General features: G+C 45.6%; 1 protein-coding gene across 1 annotated transcript in view; it reads right to left on the bottom strand.

Annotated features, from left to right (window-relative positions):
- KIF6 (kinesin family member 6) overlaps positions 1-21429 on the bottom strand; it is a 2002255-nt gene that overhangs the window by 357493 nt on the left and 1623333 nt on the right. The gene's annotated exons all lie outside the window — the stretch shown is intronic.

Raw genomic sequence — 21429 nt, 5'->3', positions numbered from 1 at the left:
TTTGTGAATGCACACATCTGTGCCCCTTTAGTAACCGCATGTTTGTTCACTTGCTGGCGAGAATCACATGGCGACAGTCTGATGCAAGCTGTCGTGTAACAAAAAGATACACAAGCAAAGCTCAAAACTGCAAGGAGGAGTTCTACAGAAAAGGATTTTTTATGACGGCCTTTTCTCTTTGGGAATCGCCAGAGTGCATTTTTTGGAGTAAAGTTATCATTCCTGAATGGGGTCCCAATGAAAACCATCAGATTCGAGGTGGGTCTGTTATCTATACATGATCGAATCGAGAATTGTAACCTTGTTCCCTAAAAGTATTCTTGCAGCCCAGGATCTGAGTCTGCATAATCAAACAATGAAGGATGAAAAGGATCATTGTCTGGTATTATGGATGCAATCTGTTTTAACACTTGTACATAGGCTGCATGTCACCATAGCTATTTTAATAAGTGATCAATTACGAGTAAAGTAAAAAAGAAAGAAAAGTGTCCACGGTTTGTGGAACACTCACGTCCCCTGCACACTTGAAGGATTGCACAATGACAAACAATTGGTCAATAATGTTCATACATGTGTAATTCTATACATTCAGGCTAAATCATACTTTGTGAGTAAGTTGTTCGAGAACACTTATAAAATATTCAGTAGTAGAAATAATGGGTAAATTCCATTAATTATAAGATGGAGAGATTACCAAAAACCTCTTCAAAGGTCAACTAAATTCAGCATAGTAAATTTAAGATTAAGCACATTATTTTTTAATACAATTCAACAAAGAGGAGCAAAAGAAACATTCCAACTGAAAATACAGGGTCACAATATTAATTCCATATTGATATCATATAATCAGAGGTAATGGTTACTAAAAACTCAACTACGAGTAAAGAACCCATTGTATTGGATGTCACGTATGAAGCCGTGAAGCAATATCGACTATTTTGTCATTTTAATAATGAAGTGAAAGCATTTAATGAGATCCCTAACTATTTAATGAAGTGTCCTTGTCCTAGGTTGCGAGCCAAGCTTCTTAGATTTCAATTTAATCTATATTTAACCTATGACGTTTTAGGTGCCCGTACTGGTTTACTAAGAATTCAGCGCACATGTAGATTCTGTAACTGATGCGTTCGAGAATTTAGAACATCTGCTGATGGAATGTCCGAGATTTCTGTTACAAAGGCATCTTTATTTATTTTATTTTATTTAACAGTTAACTTCTCTGACAAACGAGCAACAGTGGTTTATGTTACTGAGTGCATCAAAGACATCTTTGATAATCTCCATTGTAAGATTCTTCGATGTGATTTTTTAATGGGAATTTAACTATAGCACTGTAGTGAATATTGTAATTCTGTGAGAAGTTAGTATGGACTTTATTTGTAACATATGAATTTAACATTCTTTTTTGTAATGTTGAAATATACTGTTGTGTTAAAGATTTGTTTACCCAATCAAACACAATTAAAAAAAGGATTTCAAAAGAAATAATTTCCTTTCCTCTGTGCACCCACATGAGGTACCTATTCACGATTATCCCCTACCCATCTCTCCTGTATAATACCTATGCTAGGTAAAGAGTGGGAGCACAGTCATTAGCTTCGGCCACTCAGACCTGCCCTGTCTGGCCAATAGCATCAGGGGAACCACCAACTCGCACCAAGTCACCTGCCTCCTACTCAATGCCCAATCCGTGGCCAATAACAGACACAGCATCTTTAACCTTCTATCCTCTGACAATCCTCATCTCATCTTCATCACTGAAACATGGTTCACAGACGATTTTAAACCAGACGTGCACAAGGCTTTTCCTCCCGATGACACACTCACCCCCCCACAACAGACCTGCCAGAGGTGGCAGAGTAGCCATCCTCCACAAACCACACTTCTCCATCTCACTCAACGAAACGCAGCCATGCACAGCTACCTGTGAATCCCTTCTGGTCAGACTCCCACTCATTCACACAGTGCCCTGCTCATATACAGGCTCCTGGGATACGATAGACATTTTGCAAACAATCTCTTTGACTCACTAGTTACCATTCTGGTCAATCACCCAGCACTCACTATTCTGGGGGAATTCAATATCTGGTTTGATGTCCCCAAAAACCTCACGACACATCACCTGGTTGACAACGTAGAGGCTCTCAGCCTCTCCCGATACACCACAGGTCCCACCAACACTGGAGGCCACACCCTTGATGCAATCTTCAGCTCCTCCTACCTAGTCTGGTTGTCTAGCCCCAAACCTCTCAACTGGACATGCCACTCAGCCTTACCTTTCTCCATCTGCACTCAGGCCCCAACTCCTAAGTCCTGCCCTGTAACCCCACACAATCATAAACCTGGCCAAAGCCCTGTTACGCACACTCCCGTCCTTAGATAGACCTATGCCTATTAAATCCTTTGACTCCTGGCTTAGCGCCTCACTCCTCCCTCTCACCCCGCCCACCCCACACCCACCCACCCACAAAGGAACTACCCCCAAAGGGTTCACGTCACACCTAAAGACCTTCAAAACTCATAACCGCTACCTTGAGCACAAATGGCAAACATCAAAAACCCCTCTTAGCAAATCCATGCTCGCCCACCATCACCGTAAATGCCACAAATCGGACATCCAAAAGGCCAAAAAAGCCTACTACAATAATAAAATCCAGAACTGCCACAGCAGTAGCAAAGAGCTCCACAGGATAATCTCAGTATTCTTGAAGCCACCCTGCACCATTGCCCCGCCCATATCTACGCAAACGCTCTGCGACTCCCTCTCCTTAAACTTCCACAGTACAGCACTGAACAGGACAGTTGCCATTAATGCCGACATTTCAAACCTCATCCCCCGCCCACCACCCGCTCCTTAATACCGCCACTCCCCCACCCCTGTAGCGCCAGCCTTCAACCCTATCTCCAGTGAGGAGTTTCGCAAGCTACTGTCCAACAGCAAAGCCTCTGGGTCCCACCTTGAACCTTGTCCTGCCACTCTCCTGAAATACATTTTTACCTCCACCTGTGTAGGAGAACCGGGCACCTGGTTAAGGCCCTGCTCTACCCAGGTGGGTAAACATTCATAAAACACAGTGAGCAAGGTTATGGAACCCAGATACACACTTACTCCCGACTGTAAAAAGCATATGTCGTTAATACATCAAGAATTACAGGACACTCGATAAATTACATATAACGTTCATGGTACAAATAGTGTTAATACAAAACAAATTCTTTGGATCAAAATTCACAACAAATACATTCTCTATGTTTGTTTTGGATGAACACTATTTGTACCATGTTGTGTACGTTATATGTAATTTATCAAGTGTCCTTTAATTCTTGATGTATTAACGACATATGCTTTTTATGTATTACATCTTGCAAAAATAGCAGTCATTGTCACAATTTGATATTTGACAGTCAGGAGTAAATGTGTATCTGGGTTCCATAACCTTGCTCACTGTGTTTTATGAATCTTTCCAGAACTCTTCAAAGTAGCGCACGTCAAACTGATTTTGAAAAAAGCTGGTCTCGACCCCCTCCAGCCAGTCAATTACAGGCTCATCTCCAACACTAGACTCCTTCTGAAACTCAGTGACCGTTCTGCCTACTCACAGCTTAACTTTTTCTCTGAATCCAGCAACCTACTAGACCCCGCTCAGTCAGGCTTCTGACCGCACCACGCAACTGAAACCACACTGATCTTGATCTGGGATGACCTCAAATGCTCTGCAGATGCCGAAGGATGCATCGCACTAGTTCACCTTGACCTCACAGCAACCTTTGACACCATTAATCACTCGACCGACTCCACTCCTGAGGAATACAAGGCTCAGCACTCAACTGGATTGCCTCGTTCCTTAACATCAGGAAACAAATCACTTTCCTCCCCCCTTTTAACTCCTCTGCTCACTGTGTGAACACAGGAGTACCTCAAGGCGCTTTCCTCTCACCTCTTCTTTTCAACCTCTACATGACTCTGCTGCCAGGGATCATCCGCTCACACAGCCCCACCTGCTATAATTACATGGAAGACACCCAAATTATCCTTAGAATCCCCAACACTAGCCCCAATCCAAAACCCAACCTAGCAGCCTGCCTGAGAGATATGGACCTGTGGATGACAAAAAAACACCTACTCCTTAACTCAGGGAATACAGAGATCTTAGTATGTGGCAATACAGCTGTACTCCCACAACCACTGTCATGGCACTTCCCTCCACCCACACCTCCACCTCCAACACAGTCAAAAACCTTGGCTGAACAATTTATTTATTTATTTATTTATTTATATAGCGCTAAAGCCCAAAGGCATCAGAGCGCATTCCAATGAGACAGGACATATTCGGACATGAGACGGTACAACGAAAATCACAATTGTAAGCCGGTTAAGAGTGGAACCAGAGAGAGTGGTCTGATAAGATACTTATTTGAATAACAGGGTCTTTAGTTTCTTTCTAAATTGTGTGTAATTTCATTACAATTTTAGGGCTGTAGGTAGTTCATTCCATTTAAGAATGCTTCTGCCTGAAAAGGCCTTACCGAGACCGTTCCGCTTTTTGGCTGGTAAGGTTTGGAGGAGGCCCTTGTCAGATGATCATAGGATTCTGGTTGGTTCATGTCAAATTAATTGTTTTTTTTAGATATGCTGGGTCTTTGGCATATAGGCATCGGTGGACCATAATGAGGGATTTGAATGTAACTCTCTCTTCCACGGCCAGCCAGTGCAGATCTCTTCTATCACTCGTTATGTGCTCCCCTCTTGCCTTGCCTGTGATAGCCCTGATGGCATTATTTTGTATCACCTGACATTGCTTCAGGCATTTGCTGCTTGCCCCAAGGAGCAAGGAATTGCCGCAGTCGAGTCTGGAAAGTATTGTAGCCCTGGCTATGGTGGCGCTATTTTTCTGGTTAAGTAAGCGTCTGATTTTATTGAGAAGTTTTTGGTAATACTGGCAATTTAAGTAAGATGTATGAGCTTCAGCACCCAGTGAGGCCTGCAAATAAACACCAAGTGTCTACACTTTTTTGGATATTGGTATTTGAGCATTTTTGATACTGAAGGAGGAGTATGATGGATTTAGTTTTTTCTGGCATGTGCTGATCCGAAAATCATTAGTTCCGTTTTGGTACCATTAAGGCACATCCAGTTGTCCTTCATCCAACCTTCAATAATGTTATTAATAGATGTTAACTTATCACTATCTTGTTTGTAGTCACCACTAAGCTCGATGACCAATTGGGTGTCGTCGGCAAAGTTGGTGAAAAATATGCCTAGTTGTGTCAGCATGGTACAGAGACATTTCATGTATAGATCGAACAACAGGGGTGAAAAACTGGCTCCCTGTGGAACTCCACAGTCTACGGGTTTGGTTTTGGAGGTCTGATTCCCCCAGACTACCCTGGATTGTCGGTCTTGTAGGAATGAGGATATCCACTCGGTTGCCTCTTGCAAGCAATTTCCTGAGAGTGCTAAGGCCTCTCGAAGCCTTGTGTGATCAAGCAGATTGAAGGCTGCCGAGAGGTCCAGTAAGATCAGGAGGCCTGATTTGCTCTTGTCTAAAATGCCCAACATCTCAGTCTGCAAATCTAGTAGTGCCGATTCTGTGCTGTGGGCTGTTCTGAAACCCGATTGTTGGGGGTGTAGTAGGTTGTTCATGTCCACATAATTCTGAAGTTGTTCAATGGCAACCTTATCCAGTATTTTCAACAAGAAATTACAATTGGGTATTGGTCTGAGGTTTGCGGGGTCCTGTTGGTTAAGTTCTGGTTTCTTGGGTAATGGTGTAACCGTGACTGTTTTGATTAGAGTAGGTACAGTCTGACCCCTAAAGGATGTGTTTACCATTCTTCTGAAAAAGGGACATAATATGTCGATGTTTTCAAGTATAAGTTTTGGTGGTATCACATTTTCTGTGCATGAGGTGCATTTTATGTTAGAAAGTGTTTCCTTCATCTCCTCGTGTGTTATAGGTGTAAATTGAAATTTAGGAGTTGTTGGTTTGTGCTTGATTTCACTTAGTGCCTTTGGTGTAGGTGGGCTGCTGTTCTGGCAATTTATAATGGCTGCTCTGGACTTAATGATTTTGTTGTGGAAGGCCATTTGGACTTGCTCACAATCTAGTTCTGTTGGCTGGAAAGGCAGGGTGAGTGCTTTGGGTTTGTCAATTGCTTTGAGTATTTGAAAGAGTTTGCCGGTGGTATTAGATGCCTTTCTAATAAGTTCATTGTAAGGGTTTTTCTTAATTTCTATGAGTGATTTTATATCTACCATCAGCGTTTTTCCAGTTTATTTGTTTCAGAGGGGTCTTTTAACCATTTCCTTCCTAAATTCTGTTTCTCTTTTTTTAATTCAGTGGCTTCAGCATTGAACCATGTTTGGTGGTTTATGTTGGGTCTAACCTGTTAATTTTTTAAAGGAGCATGGAGGTCTAGTATGCCTTTTAGTTGTTGATTGTATGCTAATATGATATTTTCACATGAGTCGTCATCGGTAGTGTTGGACATAATTTCATTTATTCCTTCTAATAGCATAGTGCTAGTGATTTTTTTCAAGTTCCTGTCAAGTACAGTTTTAGGTGGGTTTTTTATTTTAGCTGTTTCTTGTTTTAAGGTAAGTAGGACTTCGATTTTGTAATGATCTGTCCAGATACATGGGTAGGTTCCTAATAGTGTGATGTCGGTCTTGTTTTTGATTATCCAGTCCAGTTGGTTCCCCGTGACAGCCGTGGGGCCTTTGTTGACTATTTTGAAGGCACAGTTCTCTAGTTCTTCTTCTAAGTTAATAGCCTCTGGGTCCTTGTGGTTACACAATGGACTCAGCCTAACCCTATCCCATCAGATTAACAATGTATCCAAATCCTGCCACAACCACCTCAGGATTATGAGCCGCATCTTCCCTTACCTCATCTACCCCAATGTTCACGTCTAGACTGTATTATACAAACTCCTTGTATTTCAGTGCGCCGGACTGTCAACTCAAAAACTCCAAAGAGTCAAAATGCAGCTGCCAGACTCCTCCTTGCACTGGGACGAAGGGACCACCTCTCGCCTGCCCTCTGCACCCTTCACTGGTTCCCTATTGGACAAAATGCTACATTCAAAATCCTACGCATCACCCACTGAGCAGTGCACAAGGTCGGCCTGACATGCCTTCAGGAGAAGATTATTCCCTACCGCCCAACTCACACTCTAAGGTCAAGCACCGCACTCCTACTAGTGATTCCAGCCTCCAATTCAGCCAGGCTTGGAGGATCGGCCTGCTCCACCTTGGCGCCAACACTGTGGAATTCATTGCCTGCCCACATTCGACACAACCAGGACTACATGACCTTCCGTAAAGCATTGAAAACGTGCCTTTTCCCTAATCCATGAAAGGGACCGCCTGAGACCACCAATCCCCACACCAATGGCCAGACTCCAGATAAAACAGCATTATCTCGAAAATAGGAACAGTCAGGCCATGGAAACCGGCTAATAAAACAATTGCCTCGGAAATAGGATCTGTCAGGGAATGGAAGTCGAATTACAGACTGGCGGACTGTCCACACCCCAGCTCGACCAAATATGGCTTTGCGCCATGTGGATGATCATGCCCGCCCCTGCCCCCAAACGCTGGTGCTCTCGACTCGAAACCCAACACATGACTTCATCATATTCGTATGCTGTGACCAGGCAAGCATGCCGTCACCCGAACAGACATGCCGAGAGATGCCTTTGCATATATCAACCTGAAACTAGTACTCAACGCCCTTAACCAAGTGTACTCACTACCTTCCCATAAGGAAGCATACACAATCACTCCAAGAGTTACCAACCGCTATCATAAAAAGCTATCCGCAAACCCCACACACCAGCACATCACCAGAACGTAATATCTCCTCTCACTGTCAATCTGACTGGACCTGTTCCTGTATAACTTTACTCATTCTGCAACTAACACGGAAAGCCACTATCAAAGGCCTACTCCCCCCCCCCACCCGCCAGTCAAAACGTCTGACACCAATTCCTGGTATCCCGTGTCAAACTCTACCCATATGGGTATCAAATCAGATCAGAGCAGAGCCTCATAGCACTTATGGTTCAAAAGACTATGTTGGGTCATATCTCGCCACCTGCATCCAGGTCGGTATACGATTAGATGAGGCATCCCCGGCCAACCTAGGAATAAAGCCAAGATCTCACACACCAGAGGCGCAATAATGACTATGCATGCCCAGACACTCTTGAGAATCATACGATAACCACAAACATGCACCACACGCATGTACTCAGCCTCACGTGTCAAACTATGACCAGGGACCCAGAAATGGGCTCTCTAACACCCAAAACAGAGCCGCAGAATCACGCGACAATCACAAAAGTGTCAGGAATCCCCCTGCCTCCCGCCATTAACTATGACCAGGTACTCAGAAAATGTGCCCTTGGACACCTAAAACTGAGCCTCTGGAAAATGGACCATCCAACCAGGCTAACACCACTTTCTCTGCACCAGCCAGAGTATCCCTCTCAGAAATCTACTACCACAAACCACCAGAACAGACAACGCCTACTCATCGAGCAGCGACATTAACCGGGGGGCCTCATACAGGCAATCACAAACACTCATTCCTACCGATATCTTCACTCGCCACCTTACACCAACAAACAATAAACACAGCTATACCACTCAATGAATTTCGGCCTAGCTGCACATATACCTGCATTCCTCCCTGAACACCTAAAGAGTGTGCAAGTATGCAGCTACACCCCACGGAAATCGGCCTAGGTGCACACAATCTCCTTCACTCACCTCATGGCAGCCCGAATGTAGACTCACAGACCACCTTCTCCTGCACACATTACACTGATCTCTCACAATCACTGCACGGCACCTAGCATTACAATGCAGCCAACCCTGCGAAAACCACTCGCTGCACACATACCAAGAATACTCTCTCCACTGACCTAGACTACGGTCCCCAAGGTCAGTGCCCTCCTCACTGCAAGACGTCGACGGGACGAGTTCATCGACACAGCGCTCCCCCAGGCCGCACATCCTGTACGTTCAGCTGCAGCAGCGGAGTCTTGAAATAACCCTTGTGAAAATGTTTTGCTGCATTCCACTCCATTTATGAAGCGCTAACAGGCCAAAAATGCGCCATTAGGACCCCTTGATCGGGCGGGCTGGGCGCGCATCGTGTGCTGCATTCCCTCATGGGGTCATTACAGAGTGGAGCTCGCAAGCCATAAATAAGGCCCTGCCCAACAGATTACTCGCTGCTTCTGGCGGCAGCAGCAACACGTCCATTCAAATCAAATGCATGTTTTCTCTCCATTGAAAAGAATGACACATTGTTGACAGACTGTCTAATATTAGATCTAAAGGAAAACGAAAACGTTGCCTATACAGAAAAAGCATCTTTGGCGTGGTTCAAGGAACTAGAGTGCTAAGAAACATTATGTAGACATACACAGCACTGGACAAGACTATAAGCTCATTTTGGGTTGGCGTACCGGAAAGAGATGCATACACGCCTTACATAAGACTTTTGGCTTGTACGCATTTTGTTTCGGGTGTGCCCCATTTCATTGAATTATATGGCAGAGAGGAGTGGCAGAACGTAACTCATGTTTCCGCCGCTCCCTTACTCTCCTCCATTTTATACCGGCATAAATGCAGCAGAACCCTATGGAGTCCGCTGGCTGTAAAACCCGGTGGACTCCACAGCAATCCATTGTAAAATCAGAAGCCTACCATGTGTAGATGGCAGGCAGTGTTTACTCAATTTGCACGGAGGAGCATGTATGCCACCCTTTTGCCCTCCCTTTTGCACTCCGCCGTGCAAACGAGGAACATTCGCCACAAAAGTGTATACTACAGGCCCATGCTTGTCGAATTACGATGGGATTCCAAAATAAGCCCTACACTGACTGATAGGGTTATGCCAAACATTTATGGGACATTTCCTAGAAAGATGTCAGCACTATTCCCAATGCCTAACCTTAAAATAAATTCAGGACATCAAACATTTCTAAAGGTCACTAAAGCAATAATGCAGCATTTGGAGGGCTGTTACTGGGTGTTAACAGCCTGTGGAGCTCAGCCAGGGCTTTAATGAGGGTATGTGATGATATCCCCCATTAATGACCTGGGGAGCAAGGCATAATCCTATTAACTGACACAAACCCCCAAGTTTAAGTGTGCAGCTGGTCTAGTCAGTGAATGAAAAAGAAAATATGGCCGCCATGGAAATGGAATGCTGGGCTCCGCGCGGATATTCTCTTCGATTACCGTGGCCTGTGGTGTGAGGTGTGACAGAGGAGGCTGCTGGTGTAGGACCTGATGTCTGGGAACTACGGGAAAGCCATGGCCATGGGAGAACGGATTATGAGGCGGGTAAGATGGTGCAGGAGGGCGGTGAGAGGGAACAGTGAAGGGGAGCCTGGGAAGGCCATGACAATGCAGCACTGGGGACGCAGAGCCAGCCTGCAGCTGGGAACGGAGGCTTTGATTCGTAGATGAAGCCCATGTTCCAGTTGATTGGCTGACCACCGTTCCAATTGAATGCTAATCAGTAATAAACAGGAGGCTGCCCAGTGATCTAGAAATGACAGGTCTTTTACCAAATGATATTTTCAACAAAACAACAATCAAAAATGCAAATTCTGCATAGCATAGAACAATGGGATAGGCGAGCACAGATTCACTCGGCGTTAGTCGGACTGGGAACCAAAAGAGGCCCTGGAAATAATTCTCAAAGCGGCCTCTACCACAACTTTTCAACAAGGCCAACCCTTTCCCTATGAGAAAATGTGGAAATACCACACAAAAGAGGCCCAGGGTGCAGATGCCTACTGGGAAATTTCCAGAGTTCGCTAGAGGCCAGCCCACCGCTGAGTCGAAGCGGATCTGGCACCACGCAGTGAGAACTACACTTTGTGTGCTGCAGATATGTCGGGGCTGGATACCTTTTTGGGTCTATATCACTTCCCAGCGCCCCCCAAAGTGGCACCCCTCAGCAGCACCCTAATTTGGGAAATCCCCCCGATGCCTAGGGTGGCTGGGCTAGAGGGGCTCAAGGGCAGATATCGTCTGTAAAGGCTCATAGGGGATTCCCTTGGCTGAGAATGTGAAGTGTGGCTCATCTCCCACTCAATGGGAATTCCACCATCATGTCTCTGGTGATCATGCAGGACTAGACATGTGTGCACACGTGGATGGCCATCGGTTGCATTTCCATACTATCTGTGAAGGCCGAGGCACATGCAGCACGCCTACCAGGACCGCTCACACTTGTACAGGCACCAAAAGAATGTAAGATTGTGCACAAAAATGTAACGCAAATGCTACCCTGGCCATAACACACATATGCTTCCATAACCAGACACCCCACTACCTGGTGCAAAGGGTTGTTAAGCAAGAACCCACGAGACCCACCAGATCAGCCTATGCTAACAGGATATCCATCCCCAAAAACAGGAGAGCCGGAGCAGGAGGATCCAGCTTTCCAGTTCTGACAGCAACACACTGGAATGCCCTCCCTCCACACGCCAGGAACATTGCATCTCACTTGGCATTCAGGAAACTAATCAAAACCCTGCTGTTCACCTGAGCCCTCCTTCAGCTCACCTGACTGATGCACTCTATAACCACAAGCTAATGCATTCTCCTGTACCAATTCTCCACTTGTAACTAATGCAACATTGTTTCTCAAGCCCAATGTAACCAAGAGCTAATTATTTCTGCGTAACTAACTTAAATATGTGCATATAAGACAATCTTTGCAACAGCGACTCGATGCCTGCGGGCTGCTCGTGCGCTTTACAAATACAAACAAATAAATAAATAAATACTTTATAAGAAATCAGGGCACCTATTTCTACCTCTAAAATTAACACGCCCTGGAAAAGCCAACAGTTTGGGCTTCTATGAAGGTATGGAAGCAACATTAGCTAGGCACTTATATAATGGTACCACCATGTCATAAGATCGCAACAGCTCGACAATGGAGTCGTTACCTGAGCATATGATGGCAGTACCTGGAAAACGCCTATCTAATATCTCAAGCCAAAACGGTTGGCTTCGTCAATGCTTGTTTTTAACAGGATTTCAGTACATGGAAGAGCTATAAATCTAAGAATGATTTTTTACACCAGTAGCCATTTACAGCTGCAATTATGCCATTGCCTCTCAGCAGATTGATTAGGAATAACAAACTCACAAGCAAAAGTTTGATGCTACCTCTTGGTAGAGCATGCTCAAAGAGATCCCAGGAGGATCTGAGAGGAGACTAGCACTGGAGGAAAAAAAAAAACAACAGAAAAAGGTCGCCATAGAGCGTGACAGGGCCGCCCCAGTGTTCCGCAGACTGGCACTCGACGAGAAGAAGAAGTCAGACAGATCCACCTCTAGCGATAGCAATGGTAGTGGCTCAAACCAGGATGCCTCTGCGCCATATCCCTAAAGACTCAGTGCAGGCTTACGAAGTGGGGAAAGATATTTTTGGCTGGTTCGAGGCGCTCAACTTGCTTTTCAGCTACTGGATGTGGACGAGGTATTGTGGGGGGCAGCCCTGATGAGTCGCTTACCGACACCACGGACTGTTGCAATTCTTAAGTTGACTCCTGAGTAAAGTCACATTTATGAGAGCATGAAGCTGGCCCTCCACAAAAAGGTATGTAAAACCCCACAACAGTATCTCAAGAGCTTCAGAGAACTCGGCAAGAAATGTGGGCAGACATTTGAAGCGTTCACACACGTGTACATAGACAACCACACAATAAAAGCAAGCTCGCATGGTGTGTTTACTGAAAAATATATGCATCAAGTAGACCTGGGAAAGTCAGGGAATTCATGAATAGGGCTGAGCCTGGGGGTCGGCTTTTAAGGCCAAACATGAGCCAAGTCAGGTAAATGGGCACACAAAACAGGGGGGGGGTCAATAAAATGAGCTAACTTGGTCTGGGGCAGCAAGGGTTTGAGGGTGTGAAAAGGAGGTAGTTGTACTTGGGGGCTGGGGTGTTGTCGGTATTTCATGGATGGTGGCTCAGGGAGGGTGGAGAAAGTGGACTGGTGATCCTAGAGGCAAGGCAGCAGGGAATTGTGAATGGTGGCACCTAGAAGTGGGGGAGGTGCAGGCAGTGGGTGTGAATGGCCATAGAGATTAGCAGTCAGTGGGTGAGTAAATAACTAAATACCGACAAACTGTGTTTCCCTCCTCACTTGTAATTTCCTTCCTACTTGTATTACAATGCAATCGTTTTTGTCTTATAAGTGGTGCATGAGCGCCACCTAATAGCCCTAATGAAAATGCAGGGTGCGTATGAGCTCTTCACATTTCATGCTTTAGATAAGGTTTCTCTGAAGTCTGCAGTTGAGAGGCTCAAGAAGACCAACCTTAGTGCGCTTACAGTGTTTTAGAGTAAGCGAGTCCAAGCTCCCAAAGTTTTAGCCTGACTGTGCAGACTGCCTTCACTCTTAGGAAGGCACAGGACTGGTAGAAGATACATAGACAACCACACAATAAAAGCAAGCTCACGTGGTGTGTTTACTGAAAAATATATGCATCAAGTAGACCTGGGAAAGTCAGGGAATTCATGAATAGGGCTGAGCATGGGGGTCGGCTTTTAAGGCCAAACATGAGCCAAGTCAGGTAAATGGGCACACAAAACATGCGGGGGGATCAATAAAATGAGCTAACTTGGTCTGGGGCAGCAAAGTGTGCTAAAGGTGGCCAGTGGCAAGGAAAGGGGCTAAAAGCAGCTAGGACAACACAAGGGTTTGAGGGTGTGAAAAGGAGGTCGTTGTACTTGGGGGCTGGGGTGTTGTCGGTATTTCATGGATGGTGGCTCAGGGAGGGTGGAGAAAGTGGACTGGTGATCCTAGAGGCAAGGCAGCAGGGAATTGTGAATGGTGGCACCTAGAAGTGACAGGGGTCTGGCAGCACTCTTGGTTCTGAGGAGACGCAGGGGGTCGGCTCTGAAACACACCAGTGTGTTTTTTTTATATGCAAAGGCCGATTGAGGCACTGGGGGGAAGGGATAAGGAAATTGCTAGGTTTTGTTTGGATAGGGGAGGGGTCCTGGGGCAGAGAACGAGGAGGAGTGTTGTGCCCATTGATATATACATGTTCTAAATACAGTTATTGAGAACTGGGATCTCATCTGGAGACCTGGTACCGTTCACACTTAGTGTAACCAATCCACATTTTGGCCACTCCCAGGCCTAGTGAGAAGTCCTCCTCTAAGAGACCCACACTAATGATGACCTCTTACACGAGCCCAACATTCACTATGGCTTGCTTGGGTAAGCCCGTACAAGCAGGATCCCCTTTCCTATGTCCCAGCTCCTTACACATGAAACAACCTTCGGGTGGTGAGAACGTAGGTTTCCCGGTGTTAGGGTTACCTGCGCTCTTCTTTTTGGTGTGTATGACCAAACTAAAGTATTGGGATTTCCCTTCAATCTTTTGGGGACCTGACTTCGAAGAGGAGTGGGTTGGACCTTTGTCCTTCCCATCCCCGTTAACATTTTTGTCCGAAGATGTCTCCTCTGGTTTAGGTGTGCTCGTCTGAGCCTTTATTTGGAGTTGAGTACTTACAAACCATTCAGCAGCTTTTGCAAGCTCCCTAGTGTCTGTAATAGTCTTGTCCACAAGATGCTGGTGTAGGTCAACCTCACCATTCTTCAATACATGCTCACACGCAATCAAAAATGTGGCAACTTTGTTACGCGACACCCACCCGCTCAGATATTTCAACAACACGTGTGTGAACGCTTCAAATGTCTGTCCACATTTCTTGCCGAGTTCTCTGAAGCTCTTGAGATACTGTTCTGGGGTTTTACATACCTTTTTGTGGAGGGCCACCTTCATGCTCTCATAAATGTGACTTTACTCAGGAGTCAATTTAAGAATTGCAACAGTCTGTGGTGTCGGTAAGCGACTCATCAGGGCTGCCCCCCACAATACCTCGTCCACATCCAGTAGCTGAAAAGCAAGTTGAGCGCCTCCAACCAGCCAAAAATATCTTTCCCCACTTCGTAAGTCTGCACTGAGTCTTTAGGGATATGGCGCAGAGGCATCCTGGTTTGAGCCACTACCACTGCTATCGCTAGAGGTGGATCTGTCTGACGACTTCTTCTCGTCGAGTGCCGGTCTGCGGAACTCTGGGGCGGCCCTGTCACTCTCTATGACGACCTTGTCCTGTTGTTTTTTTTTTCCTCCAGTGCTAGTCTCCTCTCCTCCAGCAGGAGCTTTGTAGCCGCTACATCGTTAGCAGCTGGAACAACTACTGGGCCACTTAGAGACTGAGGAGGCCTGGGACCTGTGGGTTGCCACACTAGCCCCTGACACTCTAGAGTGTTGAGAATCCATGCTTTCCCCCAGGAGGGATGGTTGGTGAGAAACACTGCTCATCCGGTCTTCCTCGTATTCCACTACCCGTCCCAGAAGTCTTCTTCATTTGGGTACACAGGGCCCAGCCCGTTCTGTGAAAAACCAAAGGGTGTCTCACCCACTAGTCCTTGGGGTCTTGTCATCCATGTGACCAGGACACGGCCGTCACTTTTGGATCCAGTTCCTGGGGGTCGACTAGAGCTGGAGGATCACCTGGGTGAGGGGTCTTCGAGGCAACCAATGGTGAGATGAAGTATTCCCCCGTTTTGTTTATCCAACCCATCCTATCTTTTAGGATTCTCTGAGGTCCCAACTCTCCCTCCCCCTTTTTCACAAACACTGGCCCAAGGAAGAGGGTGACAGAGTAACAAGACTAACTCTCATACATCGCACTGGACATGTCCCGTAATCAGGTAAGGCAAAGTCAGGCACTTGACTTTAAGTGCATACACCTGATACCAATTAGCTCTCCTCACACGGATAAAAGGCACAATCAAAAGGCACATTCTGAGCAAGGTGGAAGATGGTTATGAGCGGGACTTTCGGGGAAAAGGCAAACCTAGTGGAGCAGAACGACAGACCAAGGGACGAGAGCAGCGGGTCAAAAAACCCCAAGAGACATGGAGAAGGCCAGATCCCACATCAGAGGACTGTATTGTGTTTTAAAGATGCCAGCGACCCTCCCTGGTGAACGGCAGAGTTGGGCAGGTGAGGCCAAGCCTGTGGTTCTAACCTTGACTCGTAAAACCAAGAGACGCACAGAGCTGCTGACTTGGCAAGCGACCTGAGAGACCGGTGTGTGTTAAAGAAAGTTTGAAGCAGCAACATTTTATCGCAAGTGAAGGCTCCACGCATGTGGATGAGGCATGAAAAAAGGCAGGCCTGTGAATTAACTTTGAAATAAGGACAGCTGTGAAATCAGCGATACTGAGTAATGGAGTGGTCTGGCAAAAGGAAGTAGCCCACTCGAATGAAAGTCTCTGTGAAAGGTGCATTGTTTGTGACGATAAAGAAAATTAAGTGCAAAAGCAAAGTAAGCCAAGATGAACTCCTAGAGAAGGGGAGTGTGAAAGTTCAACCTTGTTTTGTGTAGTCGAAGTGGTCCTGCAGAGGTCTGTAAAGAAAGTCACGGGCATTCAAAAGTCTTCGACACCTGAAAGTGGCCTGTGCCCGGCTGAGGGAGGCCAGAAGTGTAATAAGCTTGGGGAACGGAGCCTCTGGCAAGTTTTGTTACTTTGTGTTGAAGAGGTCTGAGCCCGACAGAGGGGGACCTATGTGAAGTTTGTTGTGAAAAGGTCTGAGCCCGACAGAGGGGGACCCACGTTAACTTTTTGTTGAAACTTTATTCGGAAGTGCAAAGAGAGGCTTAAATGTGGAAGGCCAGGCGGATCTCGATCCATGTTTTAGAACTTTTTACTGTGATGAGGACCCGAGTCAGAGTGTATTATCCTGCCTACAGGGAACCCCTTACTCTGTTTGGTATTACGTGGGGAGGAGAGCTGATTCAGCCATATTTATTGTTTTGAACAATGATTTTTCCTTTACATACATTTCTCCTTTATAGACTTTTTGTACAAGAGATAGGGCAGGCATTAGATTTTGTTATCATAGGCCATTTTGATTTGACTGACTCCACTAGGACTGTTTTGTGTATCATTTGATGGTCGAGACTATTCCTATGTTAGTTATAGGGCAGAGAAGTTTTCCAACCCCAGAAACCTCAATAAAGGTTTTACAAATTGTACCTATTGCGTCAGTGTCATACGTGTGATACCATGCCTCCCCTACAGTCCCTGTGGTATTCTCCTCTGCAGGCCTCACTTCTACCCAAGGTTGGAAGCTGCTCAGCAACACAGGTCTAATAACCCTGGTGCCATGGGGAAGTCCCCCCTCTTGACATAGGACGCGCAGGACATCTTTTCTCATGCCTTTCACAGTCTCTATATCAATATCCATGATTATTACAAATACCTTGCACTGTTCTAAACGTTGCCTGCAACAATATTTTTAGTGTCGGGTTAATAAGCTGTGCGCAAGGCTCCAACTAGATCTGACCGTCTGCCACCAATTTGACAAATCAACTTCCAGTGGTCCAGGGATGAATATCAGTTTCTAAAACATCAATCAGCCCCACACTTCTAGTACACCAGAAGGGATCCAAAAAGATTGGAAACGCAAGAAAATGATTAACCTGCTTGTTCAATTTTGGTAACGTGGACGGAATGGCAGGTTTGTCTCCAAAAGGTTGTAGATTGTTGGTCAGTTGTAACACAGCAAAAATACAATTATGATAAAAGACACTGTCCAGTCAAGGGTGTAGAAAAATATCTACTTTATTATTATCACAACAGACAGTTCTAGCAACATTAAGAAATACAACCCACCCTGTAAAGGAATGCAGAGGACAGACAGTTTCAAAGAAGAAAAAGGGATGCACTCTGGATACTGACAGGAGGGTAGTCGGTATGGTAAATAATCGCAACAGTTTAAGGTTACTTGGCCTCAGCACAAATGGAGAAATTAGTCTTAAATGTCTCTAAAGGCCTTCTCGGAAGGACCAGGGGGACAGAACCACAATGTACCTTGTCCTGTAGGTGTTCGTGGTGCTAGACAGGGTTGAGTTGGATTCAGTGCACTTTGCAGGTTTCTGTGACAGAGTTCAAGATGGCATTCAGCTGCGGGTATCAGGCGGTGAGACAGTTTGGCGAGTGAAGCTGGACAAACAGCGGCAGGCTGGCCTACACGGCGGCTCAGGGTCAGGAATCGTCTCAGTGCTGGTTGGCAGTTCTGAAGCACTGGTGGAGATGTCTCGTATGTCTTTAAGAGACTGCACGTAACAACTGTCAGTGTGCAGTCGGTTGCATCTGGAGGAACTCGACTGGCTCGAAAATGTCTTTTAAGGCGGACGTCGCTAGATACTCGTCGAAGCACTCATCCCAGCTTCATCACTGGGCTTGTGTAGGGCTTGTGTAATCCTTTAACGATGATGGCCCGAAGCTGAGGAGTATGTTGTTGGCAGTGGCCTTGTCCTTGGTTTCAGGTTCAAAGAACTTTCGGCACTTTCCACCTAAGAAGCTTACTTTAGAGCCTAGCAGTGAATGCTGTGTGCTGGCTAGGTACCAATTTCAGAGCTGCTGGAGGGTCCTCAGGATTCAGTATCTCCCTTTGTTCACTGGGAGATGTTCAGGGGAGGGATCCTGCTTCCCTCATTGGAGTTCCTGGCCTTCCTTCACCGGTGGAAGAGGTAAGGCAGACTGTACCTTGAGACAGGGTCCAATGATGAGTTGTTCTTACTACTCCATGCAAAGTCCTCATATCTGCCAAAAGAGGGGCTCATCCCTCTTTTAAAGCCAAATGGGCGACAGTCATTGGTGTAGGCTAAGCCTACCTCAATGAACCAATCATGGAGTTCCCACCAACAATCGCCTGTAAGCGTGAGGTCATAACCAGAGTGCTTTGCAACAGGAAAGGTAAAGGGGTGAAAACATGTCCCACCCATCTTCCTATCTGTTGTGGATCCAAGAGTCTCTGGTTAATGGATCCCTCTGTGGTTCCCAATTAAAGTAGCAGGTTTCCCTTGAAACTGCAAAGAGAACAGACTCCCTGGCTCCTGCAAACCACATTCTTGTACCTTATGAATGCCCCCCCACTACCCTGCGGGGTTGAGTACTGTAAACACACAGTCCCAGATATAACAGTTCGACACAGTTACATATGAAAGGTTGTTGGAGTTTCCGGTTTCCTTTGTTAACCTCTGTGGGACTGTTTGAAGTACCCTCTAATTGGTATGCTAATCGCTGCCACGAGCTGCACGGCCCAACAAAAGAGCAGGGCAGATCCATGGAGCTTTGTTAGTTAATCAGGCTGGCAATGGCAGGGGGAAGGTGTGTTCCTCCTGCTTCTGGAGATGCATTGTGTACTCCTGCTGTAATATCCCAACTTGTACACGGGTCTATGCATTTGCCGTGCTGTGAGCATAGGAAAATGTGTGTGGATTAGATCCGTACATTTTCCTGAGGTTTGCCTACCATCATTCCATTAAATGAAAACATTTTAATGAGTCCGGTGAGCACACACCCACCATGCAGATGGTTGAAGTCCCCACAAGGCCCCTTATAAAATCCATTTAGCTTAAATTATGGAATCTCGGTGAACAAGCAAAAGAAATTAGCCTGGACATGTAGTAACATCATGAAGGAGAATGTGCATGGGATGTCTCAACAGTGACCTCTGTTGGCCCAAGTCAGCATTTCTTCACTTATAAACTGAAAAGCAAAGTCACATGGGTTACGTTTTAAACCCAACCTTTAGGCCCTGATTCACAGAAGTGTTTTTATAATGGTGTAATTCCATAGGAAAACGTTCTGTGAATCAGGCCCTCAATCATTTGAAAATTCATATCTTTATGGCGCAGGTCCTACCAACTTGAGAGAAGTTGCAAGTCATAGATAACAATATATCTTGCAACCAATATAAAATCCGCCTGGTGAATAACAAGAATTTTTTTATTTTTTTTAAATAGGAAAAATAATTATCTCTGCAAATACACATCTCACAGGAACCTTCAATGTCTTGAATTATTCATTCTGATGTACAGATAATGATCTTTATTTCAATAAATGTATATCCAAAGTTACACCACAAAAAAAGAAATGCATCCTCATAGGTTTAGGAGTGACATTGCCTCCAAAGCTTTGCAAACATGGGACTCAGAGGCAAGAGCCCCTCCTTTCAAGTCACAAGATGAGGGGAGGAGCTGAAGATTATAAAATAGCTTTCACACACAACTGAGGGGTCAATACTGGGAGATGAATATCGAAGAAAATTTCTGGATACAACTGGAAGAAGGTAGCTGGGACTGACTAAAGCTGACACCATCTGAATTACTGGTTCCTAGAAAGCCAAGAGAAAGTTGTAAAAAATAAGTAGCTGGGTTAAATCCCAAAATGGACAAAAATTCACAGGGTTAGATCCCTTCTGCTGCAAATCAGGTACTTAGTAATAACAGGGTTAGATTCCTTGCTGCAAATCAGGTACTCAGTAATAACAGGGTTAGATCCCTCGGCTGCATTTCTGTGGTCTGTAGTTGTTCTCCTCCTAGCGCTTTCTTATCTCAAATAATCATCAGGGAGGCTGTTGAGCAGGTGTGTCTAATTAGACTCAAAGGATTCTGGTAGCTGTAGTGAAAACGTTTTTTTCTGTTCAGGTGACCAGCAACCGACACCCCTCCAAAGCACAAGTCCTTCCCAAATTTGGGGGAGGGGAGAGAACCATCTTTATGATTCTCCAAAGTGGGGCACAGTCACCCCGTGGCGCTGCCTCTGGAGCCCGGGACTCCCATAGCATTTAGTACGAAAAAGAAGGTGGGTGAGGCGCGCACTCCCGGTCCTGGTCAATTGAACCTGTTGTAAAAAAATAAGTAGCTTTCCTAGTGTAATATCATGCAAATGCGGGGTTGGAGGGGAGCCTAGTCATTAACTAGATGTTTGTGCAACAGAAATTAGCATAGAGAATTAATCATATTCACAGAAAATCGTGACAAGGGTTATACCCTTGAAATGCCTTATCCTTAATACGCACAGGTAGACCTATGTGTAATGTGAAAGGGCAAGGGTGGTCTAACATGGTACCTTTTATTGGAGAAGATTACATCTCCAGCCCAAACTTGTAGAGCCGAAGGTAAATGAATAGGAATGAAAACTACACACACATATTCAGGGAAGAATCCCCTGCACCACGTTTAATGTAGAGAAAGCATTTTGATTCGTAAATGGTGGGTGTTATTGGGGAAAACGAAGACAATATTTTGATTCGAACGAGAACACACACACACACACACACACACACACACACACACACACACACACACACACCCCCCCCCCACCCCCCCCCCCCACCCCCCCCCCCACACCCCGCCCCCGCCCTCCCCCTCCAGTCCAGACATCTAGATGTGGTTTGAGGTATCGAGAAGGCCATCATTGAGTCTAATCTGATACCCCAGATGCTACATAGTGCTATGAGAAAATCCACAGATATCCTCTTCTTTCATATTTGTGTGGTTTATTTT

Source organism: Ambystoma mexicanum, chromosome 4q (genome assembly GCF_040938575.1).
Source record: "Ambystoma mexicanum isolate Mex_15411 chromosome 4q, UKY_AmexF1_1, whole genome shotgun sequence".
Lineage (NCBI taxonomy): Eukaryota > Metazoa > Chordata > Amphibia > Caudata > Ambystomatidae > Ambystoma > Ambystoma mexicanum.
This window is presented reverse-complemented; position numbering and strand designations above follow the sequence as displayed.